Below are 22,781 nucleotides of genomic sequence, written 5' to 3'. Positions count from 1 at the left end.
ATCAGCATAGGCTGTGAGCGCACCTTTTTTGCAATGTCGCGCGTCTTACAGACTGCAATTTACAATCGCAACTTCATTGTGCTATTAATCCTTTCAAGCCGATTATCAATAAATTGATCAGCTCCCGACAGCATCAGGTGTTTTATTAATGGTGAGTATAATTATTCAAACCAGTCGTTTATTACGATATCTCTGTACATACCTGCAAACTAGTCGCTTTTCGGCAAAAATCGCCGTTTTGAATGGGAAAATGTCATCCAAGTGAATCGTGTAGATCTGAAAAGTTTTTTTGACGGGGGAGGGGGGTCTTCTGCGGTCTTCCCTACTGCAGTCTTTTTCACAAACATCTTTGGTGATACAGCACGCGAGTCATTCGGCAAATCACAGTCAAGATAACAGCAGCGTCTTCTTTGAAAAGCCCCTGGCTGCAGCTTTTCCCGCGGATGAATTCGCGCCTACTTCTAGAGCCTACTGCACGCGAGTCATTTGGCCAATCATAGTCAGGAAAGCAGCAGCTTTCCCGCGGGTGAATTCACGCTTTGGACACTGACATTAGTTTTGAGGTAAGTGCTGTTATCAATATAATTGTTTTCTCTAACGTTGTTGTTAGTTAACATGTTTAACATTAACGTTATAATGGAAGTGTCACCTAGTCAGCTAGTAAGATCAGCAAATTGTGTTGTTAGCTTACAATGTTAGTTCAATGTCACTGTTAAAGGATTTTGGCAAGGCTAAGTTATCTCCTCCACTGCATTACTGTTAATTTCGTTTACGAGTACTTTTCGTCATTATTTTCATCAACGACATTTTACACCTTTATAATGACAGCATTTTTATAACCGTTTTGGTCACATTTGGTCGGGGAAAAAATTATTTTGATATGCACGAGGGAGAGAGAGCAAGACGGTGAAGGTGAGTTCGCGGCTGGGGCTCTCTCTCTCTTTTGTAACTGGTCTTTTGAATTTTTTCTGTATGAAAAAATAAGGTCGTATCATAAATGATAGGAAACCCAGCAACAACGATTATTAGTTTCTTCTCCATTTTATATATATCAATCTTATTTGCATGTTAAATAATGGTGCTGGCAGATAAATACTGAATAGGATGTATAAAATTTACTGAAAAAATGTACTGGGGGGTACTGAAAAATCTGTCACCTTTTTCAGTCCTTCTGAGTTTGCAGGGATGTCTGTAACAAAAGCAGTTGCATGAATACTAAAGTTTGAAACAAAATTTGAAACATGAAACCATCAACAGAAATACTGAACACGTATTACCCTCCATGTTTAAAAATCCAAGCGCAGCTGTTTAGAGATTAATGACGTCACAGAATTTACCGGTATTTTGGAATGGATGTGTGAATTGTGCTTTTCCGGAAAAAAGACGGAATGTTGTTGACTGTGTGAACAGTGCATTTTTGAATTTACCGGTAAAGTCGTACTGGTAATTTTACGGCAATTTACTGGTATTACAGTGTGAAAGAGGCTTACAAGTCGCAGGACCAGCCAAACTATGAAAAAAAAATACGGTATATATATTAAGCACAATAAGACAAATACAGTAGGTATACAAATTAAACTAATTTTTCAGATACTGTAGGTTTTACTTAACATGTATACATTTAACATCTTTTGTAGGTTAACATTAATTACAGATAGGTATACAGCCTATAGGAACAGCAGATGTTAATCACTAATGTACAATCATCATTTAATTAGTCACTTAATTATCTCATTAACTTTAACCCTTTGAGGACTTGGGATATGACTTTAAGACTTGCTTGTGACTTGGAAGTCCCACCTCTGGCAAACACCAGAATGTGCAAGCCTCAGCCCAACATTCAGGCAGAATTATTCCTCGTCCGTTATTCGTTTCTAAAGTCATTATCCATGTCATTCCAAATAAGGTATTCGGCTTTGGGCACACCCCTAATTATTACATTACATATTTTAATTTTACATGCAACATAGACCTACACTGTAAAAAATGTACTGTAGAATTTACAGGATTTTACTAGCAAAAAAGTTTCCAATAAAATCCTGTAAAATGATGTTAATTGCTGTAAAATGGATTACAGGAAATTACTGCAAAGCAAATTACAGTTAATGGCTGTACACTGTAAAAAAAAAAAAAAAAGTAGTAGTAAAAAAAGAAGAGCAGTGTTCATCATTTATTCTGCGGCGCCCGGGGAGCAGTTGGGGGTTCAGTGTCTTGCTCAAGGGCACCTCAGTCGTGTTATTGCCGGCCCAAGTTTCGAACCCACAACCCTAGGGTTAGGAGTCAAACTCTCTAACCACTAGGCCACAACTTTACATTATTCAAGTCGTCTAAATAAATAAAAGACCATACCGCGGGTCAAATAACTTTTTTATTATTGAAAGTTTGTGTCCAAAGCACAAGGACATACCAAGTCTTGTATATTAAGCTAACACAAGATGTAACTGGACCAAGATCCCAACTAAACCAAACACTTTCCACCACAATGGTGACTTCAAATAAATCAAGTATCAACATTTAAACCTCTGTTAATTCTCAATAAGAGCTTCTCTAGATGTCTGACAGAAATAAAGTCACAGAAAACCTTGTAAGGAGGATCTGTGAACATCTATATCGGACGTACAGAAGACATAAAAAACATTTAAAAAAAAGACATCATAAAAACATTCTGTCTCCTCAGTGGACGTCTTTTCAACGTCTGCAAAGACATAAACAGACGTCCACTGGACGTAACTTTGCCCAGTGGATTAGGTTGATGTTAAAATATGCAATATAGTAATTTTGACGTAATAGTTCCTTTAAAAACAAACACAAATGTTAAATACATGTGACTTCATGCCACAAGACTGCTAACGTATGAAGGTATAATTAACACTGGATTTATTTAACATGCTTTATGTACCATGTGTTGGGTTCAGTGTAAAATGCATTGAGTAAATAAATTGATATACAACTCGGGCTGGCAATACCACGACTTAGGTGCCCTTGAGCAAGGCACTGCTCCCTGGGCGCCGCAGCATAAATGATGAACGGTGTGTGTGTGTGCACGATGGGTTAAATGTAGAGCATGAATTCTGAGTATAAGTCACCACACTTGGCTGAATGTCACGTCACTTTAAAATTGTGAATGCTTATAGATAATAGGCCTTGTGTTCAGTAAACAAAAAAAACATTTTGTTCTGATATTTTTTAGGTTAACATGACTATTTATGTTGTGACAACTTGTGATATTAAGTTATTGTAAGTTGGGTGGACTTTAGTCCCGTTTGTTAAATTTACTCAAAAAAGCGCTTGCAATAAGTTTTTTTAAGTTTACGCAACTTTTTTTTTTTACAGTGTATGTGAAATACAGTAGTTTGTAGTATTTTTTTTACAGTAACGTTGAATTTAACTTGTAGTTTATTTTACAGAAATATTTTGTAAATTCACTAAAGTACAGTATTTACCTGGCAAAACAGTTGCCAATAAAGTCCTGTAAATATATTTTACAGCATTTATTTGTAATTTCATTATATTACAGTATTTAACTGGCAACTAAAGTTGCCAATAAAATCCTGTAAATACCCCTAAATACAATATGATGTTGTAATAATTTAACAATGAAACTGCTTTAAAGAATAATTTTAACAGTAAACTATAAAATATGTATATAAATGCATTATCATGAGCTCTAGCTTAATACATTTACAAATGAATAAAAATGAATAAAGTCAATGTTGCAAATAAGTATTTATTAAAACTGTCAGAAAGACATTGCAAGGCTTTTACTGGTAAAATAAAAATGTCAGTCTTTCAACAGTTAAAATCTTATCATAAAAATAACATAGCATGTATATAAAAAAAAAACGTCTTAAAGAAAATTAAAATAAAATGCTGGAATCAACATAAAATTGCAAATTCTGTTGTTTGCGCTTATGTTCTATTAAATTAAGAATATTCCTGCAAGAGACAGTTTAATAAATACATACTGAAAGTCCATCATCTTTCTGAGATGAGCACACACATGAGGTTTGTCCCTCTTCTCTGAGACTTATCCACTTGTTTAGCTTCTATGTGTCCGTCTTGTATCCAGTGTGAGTGTTGTGATTCCAAGAAAACATCTGCACATAAAAACAAGCAAAAGCATCAGGATAAAGTTATGTATCAAATGAAACTAGCTCAATAAAATAAATGTCAAAATGCCACTTACAATACAATCAGCATTTACCAGTACTTAAAAGGTTACTCCACCCCAAAACGAAAATGTTGCCATTAATCACTTACCTGCATGTCGTTCCAAACCTGTAAAAGCTTTGTTCGTCTTCGGAACACAATGTAAGATATTCTGGATGAAAACCGGGAGGATTGTGACTGTCCTACTGACTGCCAAGTAAATACAATGGTCAAAGCCCAGAAAAGAGATCCTCAGAATAGTCCATCAGTGGTTCAACCGTAAAGTTATGAAGCAAAGACAATATTTTTGTATGCAAAGAAAACTAAAATTACGATTTATTCAACAATTCGCCTCCTCTACGTGTAGCGTGGACACAGAGGAGTAAATGGCACAATGAATACCAAACAAGAATTAATTTAATGCGGACTATGCCACCCCTTTCAAGTAAGGGGAACTAAACATTGACACACAGGTTCGTTACCATGGAGGACAGAGACATGGGCATCATAATACAAAATGTTTATTAAGTTCACAATAATCAGATAAGACACTTTAAAATGGCCAGACTAAGATATAACTCAATGGGTTAAACTACATCTCGGTACACCACACACATGACTAGAATGACTAAGGCTTAACTGTAGCAGGGTAAACCAGCCGTAGAGGGATTATTCTTGACCCGCGCACACACACACAGTGAGATAAGTTATCACACACACGGCAATCCACACTTTGTGCTCCAAATGCCACCACCTGGGTACTAGAACCAGCCTCCCTGCTCAGAAGCCTAAAACACAAGAGAAAACAATTAATCAAATACACAAAACAAGTTATACCAGAGCCTGATTGGAGACATATGGCATTCTTAAATTACAATTAAACAAGACTCAGCTGAAAATCAATTGGCACTTAATAAAAAGATACACAAACAGAGAGTTTATAAAATTAAAATTACAAAATAAGCCAAATCAAACGTAGTAAGAAACAAATCAATAAAGAAACCAATACAATAAACAAAACAATACACAAACAGTATAAAGGAAACATACAAACTCCAAAACCAAAGAAACCACACAAACACGCTTATACAAAGCTGGTAATTCTAGGATGGGAGGGCAGGCCGAAGCACCCAGCCCAATACGTACAGTGTGGAGTTAGTTGGAGCAGCTACAACCAAGAGTGGGAAGGGCAAATAAACACAAACACACAGCAAAACAGCAACGTCGTCGTAATCCTGTTTTATGGAGAAAGTGATCGCAACAACCCCCACAGGACGGAATGCTTCCAAAGATAGTCCTGCTAAAAACAATGATTCATTAACTTGTCAAATTTACTCATTAAGAAAGAGTGAAACGATACACACCCGATTTTGGTCATCAGGAGACACAAGTTATACAGTTGCTCACAGCACAATTCTCAGTTTATTTGAAGATGAATAAACTCAAACCCAGCTGGAATGAGAGCATGGAAGTTACAGCAAGTCCAAACTCCACACAAACACTTAAATCAAACTGAACCTACCCGGGAATAATGGCAGCTTTACACACCACCGCAAAGATGATATTCCAGCTACAATAAATGAATTTGGTTAATTAATATGCTAGAGCTCTTGCAACATTAGCCAAACGGCTAACAACATACCTTTAAGCAGAACCCACACACACCAAGGGCAGAGCTAGCAAATGACACATCCCAGGTTGCCTAATTGCAGCCTTTATATCAGCAGTACCATGTTCTGATAGGCTGTCGTTCTAATTACAGGGTAGGGAACTTACCCACTCTGCCACATACGCATCAGTGTAGCGCCATTTTGGCGAGTATCTGTTGAACTGCAGCCGCTGTTCTGTGTCAGCTGGGTCACATGGACACGCTTTCTATGTTCATTTACGCTTTGATTTGAACAAAAACAAAATTCTCGTAGCTTTCGTAAAATAACAGTTGAACCACTGATGGCAGATGGACTATTCTGACGATGATTTTCATACTTTTCTGGGCTTAGATATTGTTTGGCTGTCAGTGGGACAGATGCAAGCCTCCCGGTTGTCATTCAAAATATCTTAAATTGTGTTCTGAAGACGAACAAAGCTTTTACGGGTTTGAAATGACATTAATCACTGTTAATCACGTTAAATTGTCATTATGGGGTGGAGTAACCCTTTAAACTAAATAAGTAACCTTTTTCGCAAATGAAATTACTTAAGTAAAACTTGTTACCTTTAAAAAAAATTCAAGTGTGCAAAAGATGCCTGCTCCTGGGACGCCAGACTGAAGTTGTAATAAGGCTCCAAATCCAGCTACAAGTTGAGGTATGAATTCACAACCATCTGACCCTCAAATAGTTAAAAGCCACTGGGTGGACCTGAAATTAAGAAATATAAGCAATAATGCATTATAATTATAAATTATAATATTACATTGTAGAACTGTACCACCAATCAAATTAAATAATTTACAGTGCAAAATTATAACTGTGTAATGAAATTAATGTTTTACATTAATTTTTGGAAATACAATTAATAAATGTTGGAAAAATGCAATGATACTTTTTAAACGTGAAACTAAACTGCCATTAGGTGGCAGCAAATAACTAAATGAGTGAATCAACTGAGTCATTCATTGAACCGATCCGTTCAAAAAGCTGAATCATTCAGCAAAAACACCGCTTAGTTTTGATTTGAGAATGAACAAAATAGTTTTGCTTTGGTCTTTGTTTGGAACTATTTTCGTTGGTGAAATAGAACAACATTCAATATTGTGTCTAAAAGAAGTAAGTGACTTGTTAACTAATTCTTTATTGAACTATGTATTTGCAATCGTGATACTCACGAAAACAGCTCACTTGTGATGCTACTTATATCATATGTTATAAATAAACTCAACAGTTGAACATTTACCTCATGTATTTTCCGTGAGTTTATGTGTGCAGTTGTTTTGATGTTGAATAAAACGTTAATATAATCAGAATCAGTCTTGCGTTTCGATGCTTCCTCAGTCTTTTTTTCTGTTTTTTCTTCTTCTTTTTTTTAATCAGGCTAACTTGTTCAGTCGGGGATATAAGGATGTCTTTCACTTATTATAGTAAGGCGTCACGTCAATATGGGACAGTTGAACACATAAACAAATGAACACATATAAACAAATGAAATTTCACATATTTTGCTGTTTGTCAGTTATTTCGACAGATAGTAGTGACTATGACAATCGTTTGCATTGGGCTTTATGATAAAAGTTAGGTAAACACTACTTTAAATGCTCTCAATAAGAAAATTTTACTTCGAAAAATCTAAAATTTGGCCTAACTATGCTATAATAGCAATTCTCAGTTTACTGCAGAGAAGTTACCAAGGCCATTTCTCTAAATGTCAGGATAGGAGGCTATTGTGACATGATAGTGCATATACATTATAAGTATATACTCAAATAAATATAAAAAGGATATATTTCTTAAGTATAATTAAAGGCAGGGTAGGTAAAAAATGTATAAAAAACTTTTTTTCCAAATTTGTTTAAACTTTATATATCAATACATAATTAAAATGTAAGTACTCTGAAAAAAAAAAGTATAAAAATCGAGTGTCTGTAGACCTCTCACGACTGTTTTAAAGACAGCTCATTATTTCCATTCACTCCACCCCCTCCCTTCTGGGCTCCTATAGATTATTTATAGTCTCTACTACGGCTCGCTAAGTAATGTTATGTTAGCTATATTACGCAGCTACGTGTGCTAATGACACATGCTTCATGAAAAAATAAACAAAAAAATATGTATGCTCAAAATACAAAAAGAAAAATTTACCCGTCCAGCAGAAATAAAGTCATCAAGGAGTCACTTTTCAGCCCCTTGAGTTCCCTCAGTTCTCGCCATCGCTGGAAAGCCACGCCGATATTAACTCGCGTTTTATTTCTTTGTTTATCCAAAGACTTTTTGTTCATTGCCTTTTCTTGTACTGTTTCTGTCTTCCTTTTTTTGCCTGGTTTGCCTTCACTAACTGCATAGGCCGGTACTGTGAATTTTGCTTGCTGTTTCTCTGCCATTGTTTTGGTATTCCTAGGATCCGTGCCTCTTGAATTCCTCAAATCAAACGTGTGCGCGCAAGTGGGCAGGTCATGTGTGGCAAAAGGGTGGTTGCCATGGTTGCGAGAGAGTGACAGTCGCCTAAGCCAATCCTATGTTTCGTCCCGAATGGAAATAATGAGCTGTGTTTAATACAGATTAAACGGTCTAGAGTCACTCGATTTTTATACTCTTTTTATCAGAGTACTTACATTTTAATTATGCATTGATATATATAGAAAGTTTAAACAAATTTGGAAGAAAGTTGTTTATACATTTTGAAAGTATGGTGACCCATACTCAGAATTTGTGCTCTGCATTTAACCCATCCAAAGTGCACACACACAGAGCAGTGAACACACACACACACTGTGAGCACACACCCGGAGCAGTGGGCAGCCATTTATGCTGCGGCGCCCGGGGAGCAGTTGGGGGTTCGATGCCTTGCTCAAGGGCACCTAAGTCGTGGTATTGAGGGTGGAGAGAGCACTGTACATGCACTCCCCCCACCCACAATTCCTGCCAGCCCGGGACTCGAACTCACAACCTTTCGATTGGGAGTCCGACTCTCTAACCATTAGGCCACGACTTCCCGACTACCTACACTGCCTTTAAGTGAATTTACCAGGAATTATGAATAAAGCCTCTAATCTTCAATCGTTCTCACGCTGCTCCATTCGGCTGGATTTCAGATTTGAATGATGCGCGCGCAATCCCATAATGCCACACTACAGTAAGTTAGTGTTAAAAGCAGGAACTACAGTGACAACACCTGCTTTTTGTAAATGAATTACAGTTGACGTGGAAATATATTGTTAACAACTGTAAAACCTTATTTGACCCATAATGCATTGCGAATTACAGCTGCATATTGTAAAATGTTTATACAGTAAAATTCTGTAAAAATTTGCTGTAGAAACTACAGCAATTATTTGGGCTGGGGGTAGCACTGGGGACGTCGCTAGACTCAGAGGGTCTGCTGTCATTGAACGTCAAAATTTGATTTGCTCATCAAGTCAAGTCTGCTTTATTGTCAATTGTTTTTATTTCCTGTTTCTATCTCAGGATGCCAATCCCAAGGTTACTAGAGATTACGCCAGCTCCAGACTGAATCCGAACTCACTTGTGATGACATCAGATGACTCCAACGCTCACAAAGACTACAGAAGGTGGCAACTGTGCATGGACACACAAAACATTGGACACACAAAACTAATATTATCCTCATAAAGAGTCTGACAATGTGATGTCAGCAACGCAATGCATTTTGGGACTTGGGGACACGGACGCTGCTGAATGTACTGAATTGTTAATAGACGGTTTTGTTTGCTTTGTACAGCTAAACAATACGTTACAATGGGGAAAGCTTGTTGTGTAATTAACTGCCATACTCGCACTCACGACCGGCATGGAATAAGAATTTCAAACGATTTCAAGCGATTTTTCCAGCTTTCCCGCCTGGAAACAGCACCTTGGATCTCAGCTCTCCGAGTTAACAAAGCGGCGTCGCATGGCTTGGTTAGGGGCAGTAAGAAGGAAAACCATCACCTTCAACAATATTTCCCGAAACACGCTTGTTTGTTCACGCCATTTTCACAAAGGTAAGTTATAAACAAAACACGTGTAACTTTTGTTGTTGTATTTTTTTTTACCACTAGCAAGGGAGGTGTTGTTACACTGCAAACTTTATTAGCTTAACTTTATTATTGTCAGGGTTGTCACTTTGGTCTGGTTTATTCTTGGTGATGTGACAGAGCCCTGACTCTGGTGTATATTGTTTTTGTGTGAACGTGCGTGCGCTCTCCTCTGTGTGTTGATTTTTCTTTTTCTAACCATACGCTCTTGTCTCGTTTTCGTTGGTTGTGTTCTCGTGTCTGCTGTTCTATTTGTTTTTGCTTTACTTTGCTTTATTATTCAATAAAGCCCTTTGCTTTCTGTTTGAGTCCTTGCCTCATCTTTACCCACAATCTTGACAATCACTGGTAACTGGCTGAATAACTACATAACCAATAAAATAATTGTATCTTTTATTTTTAGGCAAACCAGCCTATGAAATGCTGGAGTGTGATCCTGACTGGGTGCCATCGTTGCATCCCGGGCACAAAGAAGTTAAAGCAATGCACTCTGGGCAGTTTAACCGGAGTACAAGGAGACTGCAAGCTGTCACAGATCATGCTGCACCTGCATCACAACATGTAGCTGGCCAGATGGATGAAGCTGCAACAGCAGATGATGCTTCACAAATGGACGACACAGGCTCAAATAACAACTTTGCAGAACAGCAGGAATGCCTCTTTGTAGCTGCAGGTGTGGTGAAATTAACCGTTTGAAGTGAAGTGAAGTGAAGTGAAGTGAAGTGACATACAGCCAAGTATGGTGACCCATACTCAGAATTTGTGCTCTGCATTTAACCCATCCAAAATGCACACACACAGAGCAGTGAACACACACACACACACACTGTGAGCACACACCCGGAGCAGTGGGCAGCCATTTATGCTGCGGCGCCATTCATGCAGGCCACCATGACACATCAGTTTGTAGAGGCTTTTGGCAATCGAGTAGCAGTTATCGTGGACTGCTTTGAAATTTGCATTGAAAGAGCATCAAATCTCAAAGCTAGAGCACACACATTTACCCAATACAAACACCAGCACACCCTAAAGTATCTCATTGGCATTACACCGCGAGGCTCTATCTCTTTCATTTCCCAAGGTTGGGGAGGTCCTGTCAGTGACAAACATGTGACTGAGAATAGTGGCCTTCTTAATAAACTATTACCTGGAGACTTGGTGTTGGCAGATCGTGGATTTGACATCAGAGACAGTGTTGGACTTGTGTGTGCAGAAGTGAAAATCCCTGCATTCACAAAAGGACGCAGCCAGCTGGATGCAAAAGATTTGGAGGAAACACGCCGGATAGCTCACCTCAGGGTTCATGTGGAGAGGGTGATTGGATGCGTACACACAAAGTACTCCATACTGAATGGAATTGTACCAGTCAGCATGGTACTCCCATGTCAAGGTGAAGACATGACGTTCCTGGACAAGATAGTGACTGTATGCTGTGCCCTGACTAAAATGTGCCCCAGCGTTGTCATGAAACCATAAACTACGGCTGTCAAATTATTTGATCACAATTAATCACATCCAAAAAAATCAAAGTTTGTGTTTATCAATGTTTGTGTACTGTGTATATCTAAGTGTATATATATAAATACACATGCATGCGTGTATAAATAAGAAATATTAACGTGTATATACTGTATACACACACATGTGTCACGACCGGCTCAAAGCCGTGACAAATGGGAAGGAGGACATAGTCAGGTTGGTAAGTTGCAACATAGATATTTATTAATATAAATAAAGAACATAAAATAAGAAATCAACAAACCAAAACACGATTCCGTCAAACAAACAAATGGTCCAAGCGTTTAACAGAACCGAGTTAAACTAATCATAACCTCAAAATAGACAAAGCAAAACCAAACAATCGGGAGTTCACCCACACACCAAACAGAGCTGAAACTTTATAGGGAAGGAACAGGTGTACAGAATTCCGTTGACGAGCCTTCCAACCACACCCACTGACCGGTCTTAGTGGAAGTAACGAGGGACTCGTCACACATGTTAATATGTACACACGCATATCCTGCATTATTAGTGTTATGCATATTGCATACCACCTGTTACAATAATAAACAGCAAAATGTATAAATTTTGTATCGCTTTATTTGTGCATCATAACACACTGACGTAAATGTGTACAGTTTACAGTAACGCATATAAAACAGGTAAAGGGGCAGTGTAAAACAAAAGATAATTAGGTAAACAAATATCAAGACCACATGTAAGGCAATAAGTAAAAAATTAAATAGAAAAACAATTATTTAATTTATACTTTCAGTGCACTTGTAGTGCTAATAAAAAGGAGTAACGTGTAACAACAGTCTTAACCTTCAAGTATCAAGAACAGATAATGCGATAAGTTAAAGTTAAATGGAAAAGCAATTAAATTTAGAGGTTCAGTGCAAGTGTAGTGCAAATACAACAGGTGTAACATGTAATAGTATAACCTTTAATTATCAAGAACATAAATAATGCAATAAGTGGAAAAAAAGGTAAATAGACAATTATTAAAACTAATTAATAATTATAGACAACTATAAGTACAAACACACTCCAATGTGTCAGTGTGTACAGGAGGTACAGAGCCATGACTCAGTTTCTGAAGGTGCCTGACTGAGTCCCACACAGCTGAGGTGGAACCACTGGACTACACAATTCTCATCGTCACAAGCCACCATGTCATCCAGATCTTCAGGCCCTTTGCAAATGCACCAGAGTCTTTGCATGTTCTCACATGTATGTGTTCTTGTTCTTTTTGTGCGAGATGGCTGTAACTCTGTTGAAGCAGGTGTCTCTGTGGAGGCTTGTTGAGTATAGTAACAAGACACAAGCTCAGGTAGAGAAACTTTGTGGAAGAACTCCTGTGCCCTCTTTAGAAGTGTGGTCCAGTAGTCTGCATTTGGTAAGACCCGAACCACAACACAGTCTTTCTCTGTCCACACAACAAAGATTCAGTAACGAAGATCTGTGTTTGTACTTGGCTGTAGTACATGTGTGCCTGTTTCAAGTGTACACAGCAAAATCCCCAGAGTAAAATTAACTCTGTTCAGAGAACATTTGGTCCCTCTCTACAGAGAGTTAAAATAACTCTGAAACAGAGTAAAAGTTAATGAGATACTTAAGTGATTAATTAAGTGATGATTGTGCATTAATGATGGACATCTGCTGTTAACAAGTTCTCAGCAGAGGAGGATTCAACAACTCCACAAACAGCATTACCAGCTTCACTTATTACTAACCAGGGGTGCGTTTCCCGAAAGCATCGTTGGCCAACTATGGTCGCAAGTTCATCGGGAAACGCACCCCAGACTGACTTTATTTCTGTCAGACATCTACAGAAGGTCTTATTAAGAATTAGCAGAGGTTTAGATGTTGATGATTTATTGAAAATGTATGATTACCATTATAGTGATGAGTGTTTCCTTCAGTTGGGCAGTTTGACTCTTCTTGCGAGTTTGTGGATTTTGTAACAGCTTTTACCAAAACATGTAATTTGTTACAAAGAAAACCAAAAACAAAGATGATCAGGTGATATAGTGTTTAACAGCAGATAGTAAAAAAATGCGCTTATATCGTCACTGTCCAAAAGTGGTCATTTGATGTTAATAGATTATATTCACTAACAATACTCTCTTGCTACAGATTGGACATTTTGAATTTTTTTAAATACATAATAGGGGATTTTTTTTTTCTGAGACACAGACATCAAGAATCAGCTTATGAATCTCAACAATGGTAACATGCTTCATGCTGCAATGCATGCTGGGAGCCACAATAGTATAAAACTCATGGCTCCCAGGATGCATTGCGGCATGAAACATGTTACCATTGTTGAGATTCATAAGCTGATTCTTGATGTCTGTGTCTCAGGAAAAAAAAAATCCCCTATTATGTATTTAAAAAAATTCAAAATGTCCAATTTGTGGCAAGAGAGTATTGTTAGTGAACATAATCTATTAACATCAAATGACCACTTTTGGACAGTGATGATATACGCGCATCATTCTACTTTTTGTTGTTGAAAATTAGATCACCTGAATATCTTTGCATCTGGCATTCGTTGCAACAAATTACATGTTTTGGTAAAAGCTGTTACAAAAACCATAAACACTCAAAAAATATAAGCTAGAGTCAAACTGCCCAACTAAAGGAAACATTCATCACGATAATGGTGATCATACATTTTCAATAAATCGTCAACATCTAAACCTCAATGCTCAATACGAACTTCTGTAAATGTATGACAGAAATAAAGTTAGTCTGGTTAGTAATAAGTGAAGCTGGTAATGCTGTTTGTGGAGTTGTTGAATCCTCCTCTGCTGAGAACTTGTTAACAGCAGGTGTTCATCATTAATGCCCAATCATCACTTAATTAATCACTTAAGTATCTCATTAACTTTTACTCTGTTTCAGAGTTATTTTAACTCTCTGTAGAGAGGGACCAAATGTTCTCTGAACAGAGTTAATTTTACTCTGGGGATTTTGCTGTGTAACTTCCCATCAGTTACCTGGGGACAGAAAGTGCTGTCATCTGCAGAAGCCCGCAGGATGGAGTTGTTGCGGTGCTTAAATGTGGCATTTGATTTCCAGACAGCCTTTCCCACAACATGTGCAGTGAATGAGGCCATCAGGTGATGCCCCAACCTCAGGAAATAATGGATTTATGATAAATCCACATTGCTCCACTTTTAGGTTTGTGTGGTGAGGTGCTGCCATTGTGACATAGGCCTGCCTTGCTGTTCCTTCATTGTCTATCCCCATCTGATGGCAGCTGAGGTTGCTGTTTTTTTGGGATAGCACACCCTTGCTTGACACAGTTGACTTATCAACACTAGCGGATATAACGGCTTACAAATTTGAAGCTGTTATTCTTCCTGCTCTTGATGTGTACCAGACAGATGATCGATGTTGCAGTCTCGTCTGAGCTTCAATTGCAGCTGCCTGTGTCTCTGTTACTGCTACCAGGTGCGAACAACCGTTTTCTGCTCGTTGACGCTGAAAATCTGAAGGTCCTGCACCCATCCATTTGTAAATTGCAGGTGGGCCTTGAGAGATTTATAAGTTTTAAATTGATCAGATGTGTACGCACTGACACTACAAACAAGGTTACGTGCGGCAGCTCGTTAAGATCATCAGACCATTCTTAGTGTTCGTACGGATCGAGTTTGTGTATTGTCTTGATTTTTTCTAAGTACCGCAACTTTGCTTCCTTCTTGAGTTTTTCTTTATATGTAACCTCACACTTGTTCATTGTTTGGTCCATTGTTATTCCTATTTATTATCACTGTGTACTAATATAATGACGGCTGACCAGCATGTCCCCAAACATGGCCGCGACTACCCAGAATGCAATGTGCAGTGACGTAGTTTCCCAAGCTCTATTGCCTATAATGATGCATTTGATGATTTTCAACCTTCTTTGTATTATTGCCACGTCTCTAAAGTCCCTTTCACACTGTGTTGCTGGAAAATACACAGGTAATGTGTCCCGGCAATTGTTCCCAGGTGGCTCGATTTTGCACTTTCACACTGCCAGTGAGGAACTAACTGATCCCTGCTTCATTACAGTTTGCACATATTTGTTTCGTTGCGAACGTTGATCTGCCTTCAAAACACCTGGCAAAACAGCTCTGAGTTATGTGTACCTACATGTCCCCTTTTAGGGTGGTACTTTATCAAAGTTCCGGAACTTTCGGAGGCAGGACTTGGGCGCTAAACATTCTGATTGGTTGAGTTCAACCACCATTTATTCGGATCACTTTCAAAATATTACTGTTATTGTGTCATGAAATGTAATTTTAAAAGTATTTCAGGCGAGAATGTAGCTCAAATCTGTGGTTTATTTATAAAGACAGCGCCTATTTAAAAATGTGTTTCGCCGATCTCGGAGGCGGTGAGCTCCACGTGATCAGCGGGAGCTCAGTGATCATGTATCCACCGAGAAGCAGCCTCTCCTCGGCTAGACCTTCTGATGTGTGACGCTGGATTTGATGTCTCTTTAGTGGTTAAAGATAAGATATAATTCGTTTTGGGTAAATCTAACAGGTAATATTTGGTCTGTATCAGGGTTGGGGAGTAACGGAATACATGTAACGGCGTTACATAATCAGGATACAAAAATCCAGTAACTGTAATCTGTTACAGTTACGTCAAAAAACGTAGTATTCAGATTATAGTTACATTTTGAAAAAAGAAGGAATACTTTCAGGATTACAATGGTTTCATTTAAAACTAAATAAATCAGTATTTTGGCATAATAACACGCAGCTTGATTAATGCACAAGCACGATGTCAGACACTGTAATATGCTCTGGTCCCCTCCCTGCTTACCGTGGTGATGAGATGCATAGCAGATTGTCATCACTCAATGGCTGGATGTCTAAGTGGTGCCCACAGAATAACATAGGTTTCATAGACAATTGGACGAGCTTTTGGGGCAGACCTGACCTGTTGAAAAGAGATGGTCTTCATCCCTCCTGGGGTGGCGCCACTCTTCTCTCTAGAAATATGGCAAATAGTCTTAGTGTTTATACTTGACTAACTGGGGCCCAGGTCAGGAAGCAGACAGACTGGCTAAACCGACCGTCTGCTAGCTGCCTCCCGTCACAGAGGTCAGTTAATTCTCAGCACATAGAGACTTTTTCACCTAGATATCACACTATAGAGACTGTGTCTGTTCCCCGAACTAGAAAATACAAAAAACGTCCAAACCAAGTTAAGATTAACAATTTAATTGAGGTTCAACAAATAAAAAACAGAAGCAATATGGATAAACAAATGATAAAGCTTGGCTTATGAATATCAGATCCCTTTCTACGAAAACACTTTTTGTAAATAATATGATCACTGATCATAATATAGATGTACTCTGTTTGACAGAAACCTGGCTAAAACCTGATGATTACATTATTTTAAATGAGTCCACCCCCCAAGATTACTGTTATAAACATGAGCCACGTCTAAAAGGCAAAGGTGGAGGTGTTGCTTCAATTTATAACAACGTTTTCAGGATTTCTCAGAGGGCAGGCTTCGAGTATAACTCATTTGAAGTAATGGTACTTCATATAACATTATCCAAAGAAACAAATGTTAATGATAAATCCCCTGTTATGTTTGTACTGGCTACTGTATACAGGCCACCAGGGCACCATACAGACTTTATTAAAGAGTTTGGTGATTTTACATCCGAGTTAGTTCTGGCTGCAGATAAAGTTTTAATAGTTGGTGATTTTAATATCCATGTTGATAATGAAAACGATGCATTGGGATCAGCATTTATAGACATTCTGAACTCTATTGGTGTTAGACAACACGTTTCAGGACCTACTCATTGTCGAAATCATACTCTAGATTTAATACTGTCACATGGAATTGATGTTGATGGTGTTGAAATTATTCAGCCAAGTGATGATATCTCAGATCATTATTTAGTTCTTTGCAAAATTCATATAGCCAAAATTGTAAATTCTACTTCTTGTTACAAGTATGGAAGAACCATCACTTCTAACACAAAAGACTGCTTTTTAAGTTATCTTCCTGATGTATCCAAATTCCTTAGCATATCCAAAACCTCAGAACAACTTGATGATGTAACAGAAACTATGGACTCTCTCTTTTCTAGCACTTTAAATAAAGTTGCTCCTTTACGCTTAAGGAAGGTTAAGGAAAACAGTTTGACACCATGGTATAATGAGCATACTCGCACCCTAAAGAGAGCAGCCCGAAAAATGGAGCGCAGCTGGAGGAAAACAAAACTAGAGGTATTTCGTATTGCTTGGCGGGAAAGTAACATATCCTACAGAAAAGCATTAAAAACTGCTAGATCCGATTACTTTTCTTCTCTTTTAGAAGAAAACAAACATAACCCCAGGTATTTATTCAATACAGTGGCTAAATTAACGAAAAATAAAGCCTCAACAAGTGTTGACATTTCCCAACACCACAGCAGTAATGACTTTATGAACTACTTTACTTCTAAAATCAATACTATTAGAGATAAAATTGCAACCATTCAGCCGTCAGCTACAGTATCACATCAGACAGTGCACTATAGATCCCCTGAGGAACAGTTCCACTCATTCTCTACTATAGGAGAGGAAGAATTGTATAAACTTGTTAAATCATCTAAACCAACAACATGTATGTTAGACCCTATACCATCTAAGCTCCTGAAAGAGGTGCTTCCAGAGGTCATAGATCCTCTTCTGACTATTATTAATTCCTCATTGTCATTAGAACATGTCCCCAAAACCTTCAAACTGGCTGTTATTAAGCCTCTCATCAAAAAACCACAACTTGACCCCAAAGAACTAGTTAATTCTAGACCAATCTCGAATCTCCCTTTTCTGTCCAAGATACTAGAAAAAGTGGTATCCACACAATTATATTCCTTCTTAGAGAAAAATGGTATATGTGAGGATTTCCAGTCAGGATTTAGACCGTATCATAGTACTGAGACTGCTCTTCTTAGAGTTACAAATGATCTGCTCTTATCATCTGATCGTGGGTGTATCTCTCTATTAGTTTTATTGGATCTTAGTGCTGCGTTTGACACAATTGACCACAACATTCTTTTGCATAGACTTGAATACTTTGTTGGCATCAGTGGAAGTGCATTATCATGGTTTAAATCGTACTTATATGACCGCCATCAGTTCGTAGCAGTGAATGAAGATGTATCCTATCGATCACAAGTGCAGTATGGAGTACCTCAAGGCTCAGTACTAGGGCCGCTACTCTTCACGCTTTATATGTTACCCTTGGGAGATATCATCAGGAAACATGGTGTTAGCTTTTACTGTTATGCTGATGATACTCAGCTCTATATTTCTTCGCAGCCCGGTGAAACACACCAATTTGAAAAACTAATGGATTGCATAGTCGATATAAAAAACTGGATGACGAGTAATTTCTTACTGCTAAATTCTGAAAAAACAGAGGTGTTAATTATAGGACCTAAAAACTCTGCTTGTAATAACCTAGAACACTGTCTAAGACTTGATGGTTGCTCTGTCAATTCTTCATCATCAGTTAGGAACCTAGGTGTGCTACTTGATCGCAATCTTTCCTTAGAAAGCCACGTTTCTAGCATTTGTAAAACTGCATTTTTCCATCTCAAAAATATATCTAAATTACGGCCTATGCTCTCAATGTCAAATGCAGAAATGTTAATCCATGCATTGATGACCTCAAGGTTAGATTATTGTAATGCTTTATTGGGTGGTTGTTCTGCACGCTTAGTAAACAAACTACAGCTAGTACAAAATGCAGCAGCAAGAGTTCTTACTAGAACCAGGAAGTATGACCATATTAGCCCGGTCCTGTCAACACTGCACTGGCTCCCTATCAAGCATCGCATAGATTTTAAAATATTGCTTATTACTTATAAAGCCCTGAATGGTTTAGCACCTCAGTATTTGAATGAGCTCCTTTTACATTATAATCCTCTACGTCCGCTACGTTCTCAAAACTCAGGCAATTTGATAATACCTAGAATATCAAAATCAACTGCAGGCGGCAGATCCTTTTCCTATTTGGCACCCAAACTCTGGAATAACCTACCTAACATTGTTCGGGAGGCAGACACACTCTTGCAGTTTAAATCTAGATTAAAGACCCATCTCTTTAACCTGGCATACACATAACATACTAATATGCTTTTATTATCCAAATCCGTTAAAGGATTTTTAGGCTGCATTAATTAGGTAAACCGGAACCGGAAACACTTCCCATAACAACCTATGTACTTGCTACATCATTAGAAGAATGGCATCTACGCTAATATTTGTCTGTTTCTCTCTTGTTCCGAGGTCACCGTGGTCACCAGATCCAGTCTGTGTCCAGATCAGAGGGTCACTGCAGTCACCCGGATCCAGTACGATCCAGACCAGATGGTGGATCAGCACCTAGAAAGGACCTCTACATCCCTGAAAGACAGCGGAGACCAGGACAACTAGAGCTCCAGATACAGATCCCCTGTAAAGACCTTGTCTCAGAGGAGCACCAGGACAAGACCACAGGAAACAGATGATTCTTCTGCACAATCTGACTTTGCTGCAGCCTGGAATTGAACTACTGGTTTCGTCTGGTCAGAGGAGAACTGGCCCCCCAACTGAGCCTGGTTTCTCCCAAGGTTTTTTTCTCCATTCTGTCACCGATGGAGTTTCGGTTCCTTGCCGCTGTCGCCTCTGGCTTGCTTAGTTGGGGACACTTCATCTACAGCGATATCGTTGACTTGATTGCAAATAAATGCACAGACACTATTTAACTGAACAGAGATGACATAACTGAATCCAATGATGAACTGCCTTTAACTCTCATTTTTGCATTATTGACACTGTTTTCCTAATGAATGTTGTTCAGTTGCTTTGACGCAATGTATTTTGTTTAAAGCGCTATATAAATAAAGGTGACATTGACATTGACATTGACATAATGACTCACGCGAGTCACGCGTGCCACCCGCTGTCTACAATCTCCTCAGACACAGATTGAATCACTGCTGCTAAACGATATGCTGCCCGCAGTCAAAAATGCGTTCATTTCATGGAAATTCCACTGCTATTTTGTTTTCAAAGAAGAAAATGCAAACAACATGGTCGTACAGTGCAAACTGTGCCTTTCAGTAACGATATTCTGATCCCTTGGTCAAGCAGCTCTTCATGAAGTACAATACCACATTGCCTTCTAGTGCTCCCGTTGAACATTTATTTAGTTATGGGGGAAATGTACTGACATCATCTCATAGTTACAGAGCCCAGGAAGTCACCTCTAGGAGAAAAAAGTAAATTTTTTGCTATCCATCCCCTCAGTTTATAAACCGTACTCACCAATTCATAAACTGTTCTCTCGGATTAACAAAGCGTGCCCACGAATTTTCAATTCGTGCACTCAGATTTTGTAAACCTTACCCTCGGTTTTTGAATCCGTACCCACGGATTCATAATCCGTGCGCACACTTTCGCAATCCGTTACGGAATTTGTGAGTGCGGTTTATAAACTGAGGGGACGGATTGCAAAACCGTCGCCACGGATTGATTTTTTGTTCTCCTACAGGTGACGTGCGGGGCTGAATATCCGATGACCACATGGAGCAAGTCCTCCTCGTTCATTACAACAGAAAATTTAGCCAAAACTGAATGAACAGTTTGAATGCACATTCTGTCTTCATTACCTATGTGAAATGCTGCCAAAAGACTAACTGCAATTTTTAACAGGATTAAACTTTGCAGTAATTTTGAATCCTACACTTTAGTTTTATATTTGCAGAGAAAAAAAATATTATTTATGTTCTCTATTTTCCTTTTGAAGAAACATTTTCCATTGTCTAAAAATTGTGTTCTTATTTGCTTGAAAAAATAAATAATTGTATTCTCTATTTTCATGTTGAAGAAACATTTCCATTGTCTTAAAATTATTTCTTATTATATTTTCTTGAAAGTTAAACAATACCATGCACTAGATGTCTGTATAGTCCTTTACATATATATTAATTCAGGGCTGTGAAATTTTTTATTAATAAATGTTGTTGTTTTTAAAAAATAATATTTGACCTTTATAGGACAAGACCACAGGAAACAGATGATTCTTCTGCACAATCTGACTTTGCTGCAGTCTGGAATTGAACTACTGGTTTCGTCTGGTCAGAGGAGAACTGGCCCCCCAACTGAGCCTGGTTTCTCCCAAGGTTTTTTTCTCCATTCTGTCACCGATGGAGTTTTGGTTCCTTGCCGCTGTCGCCTCTGGCTTGCTTAGTTGGGGACACTTCATCTACAGCGATATCGTTGACTTGATTGCAAATAAATGCACAGACACTATTTAACTGAACAGAGATGACATAACTAAATCCAAAGCCTTTAACTCTCATTTTTGCATTATTGACACTGTTTTCCTAATGAATGTTGTTCAGTTGCTTTGACGCAATGTATTTTGTTTAAAGCGCTATATAAATAAAGGTGACATTGACATTGACATTGACATTGACCTTGAAGTAATCCAGAAGTAATCCAAAAGTAATCAGTTACATTACTTTCAAATTGTGGTACTTGGATTACGTTACTGAATATTTTTTTTTATGAAGTAATTAGTAACTGTAACGTAAGGGATCATTTTTTCACCTGAATCACTGATCTCACTTGTAGTCTTCCTTCTAAGTAAAACTTCCATTATTGTTTGTAACTGCTTTTTTATACATTTTGTAGGCAATTCTTGACTCAGAATTTTTTTTATTTTTATTAAGGAGTTTTTTTTATTTTAGGCACACACAGATAACAAGAATCAGTATGAATCTCAACAACGGTGACAAACAGCATATCCAGATAAACAGATCTACTCTGAACATCACAAAACTAGATAATAAAAATTCATATAAAACAGCAAAAATAAAATATAGTTAGAATAAAAAGTTACAATGACAATTCAGTTCATAATTTATTCATGCCGCAATGCATGATGGGAGCCATGGATGAGTTTTTATTGGCTACAACATGCATTTTTGTACTTGACTTTCAGGTCACTCCATGACAATAGTTTAAAACCACAATCAATACCACTTAGCTCTGGTCTGTCTGCATGTTTTAACTCAGTTACCACAGCCATACAGTCTAAAGTTAATAACTGAAGGGTCAAGATCCCAACTAAAGCAAACACTGACCACTATAATGGTGACACACAAATTGTGATTTTCTCGTTTGGTGATTCTGTTTGTTAACATCAGGTGTCTTCAATAATGGTCAATCATAACTCAATTAACTGCTTAATTATCTCATTAACTTCAACTCTGCTTCGGTGTTACTTTTAACACTGCTTCAGTGTTTATATGTGTCCACACTCAGAGTGTTAAATTAACACTGGGGATTTTGCTGTGTACAGTAAACGACCAAAGTCCACCCGTGATCACTAAAGGAAGTTATTACAAACACTCGATCTGGGTTTAAAGTGAGTTTTG

General features: G+C 38.0%; 1 protein-coding gene across 1 annotated transcript in view; it reads left to right on the top strand.

Annotated features, from left to right (window-relative positions):
• Nucleotides 1-22,781, top strand: part of LOC132144233 (integrin alpha-L-like) — a 65,987-nt gene that overhangs the window by 20,512 nt on the left and 22,694 nt on the right. The gene's annotated exons all lie outside the window — the stretch shown is intronic.

This window comes from Carassius carassius, chromosome 7, assembly GCF_963082965.1.
Source record: "Carassius carassius chromosome 7, fCarCar2.1, whole genome shotgun sequence".
NCBI classification, from domain to species: Eukaryota; Metazoa; Chordata; class Actinopteri; order Cypriniformes; family Cyprinidae; genus Carassius; species Carassius carassius.
The sequence above is the reverse complement of the archived record's forward strand: the minus strand, read 5'-3'. Positions and strand labels throughout refer to the sequence as shown.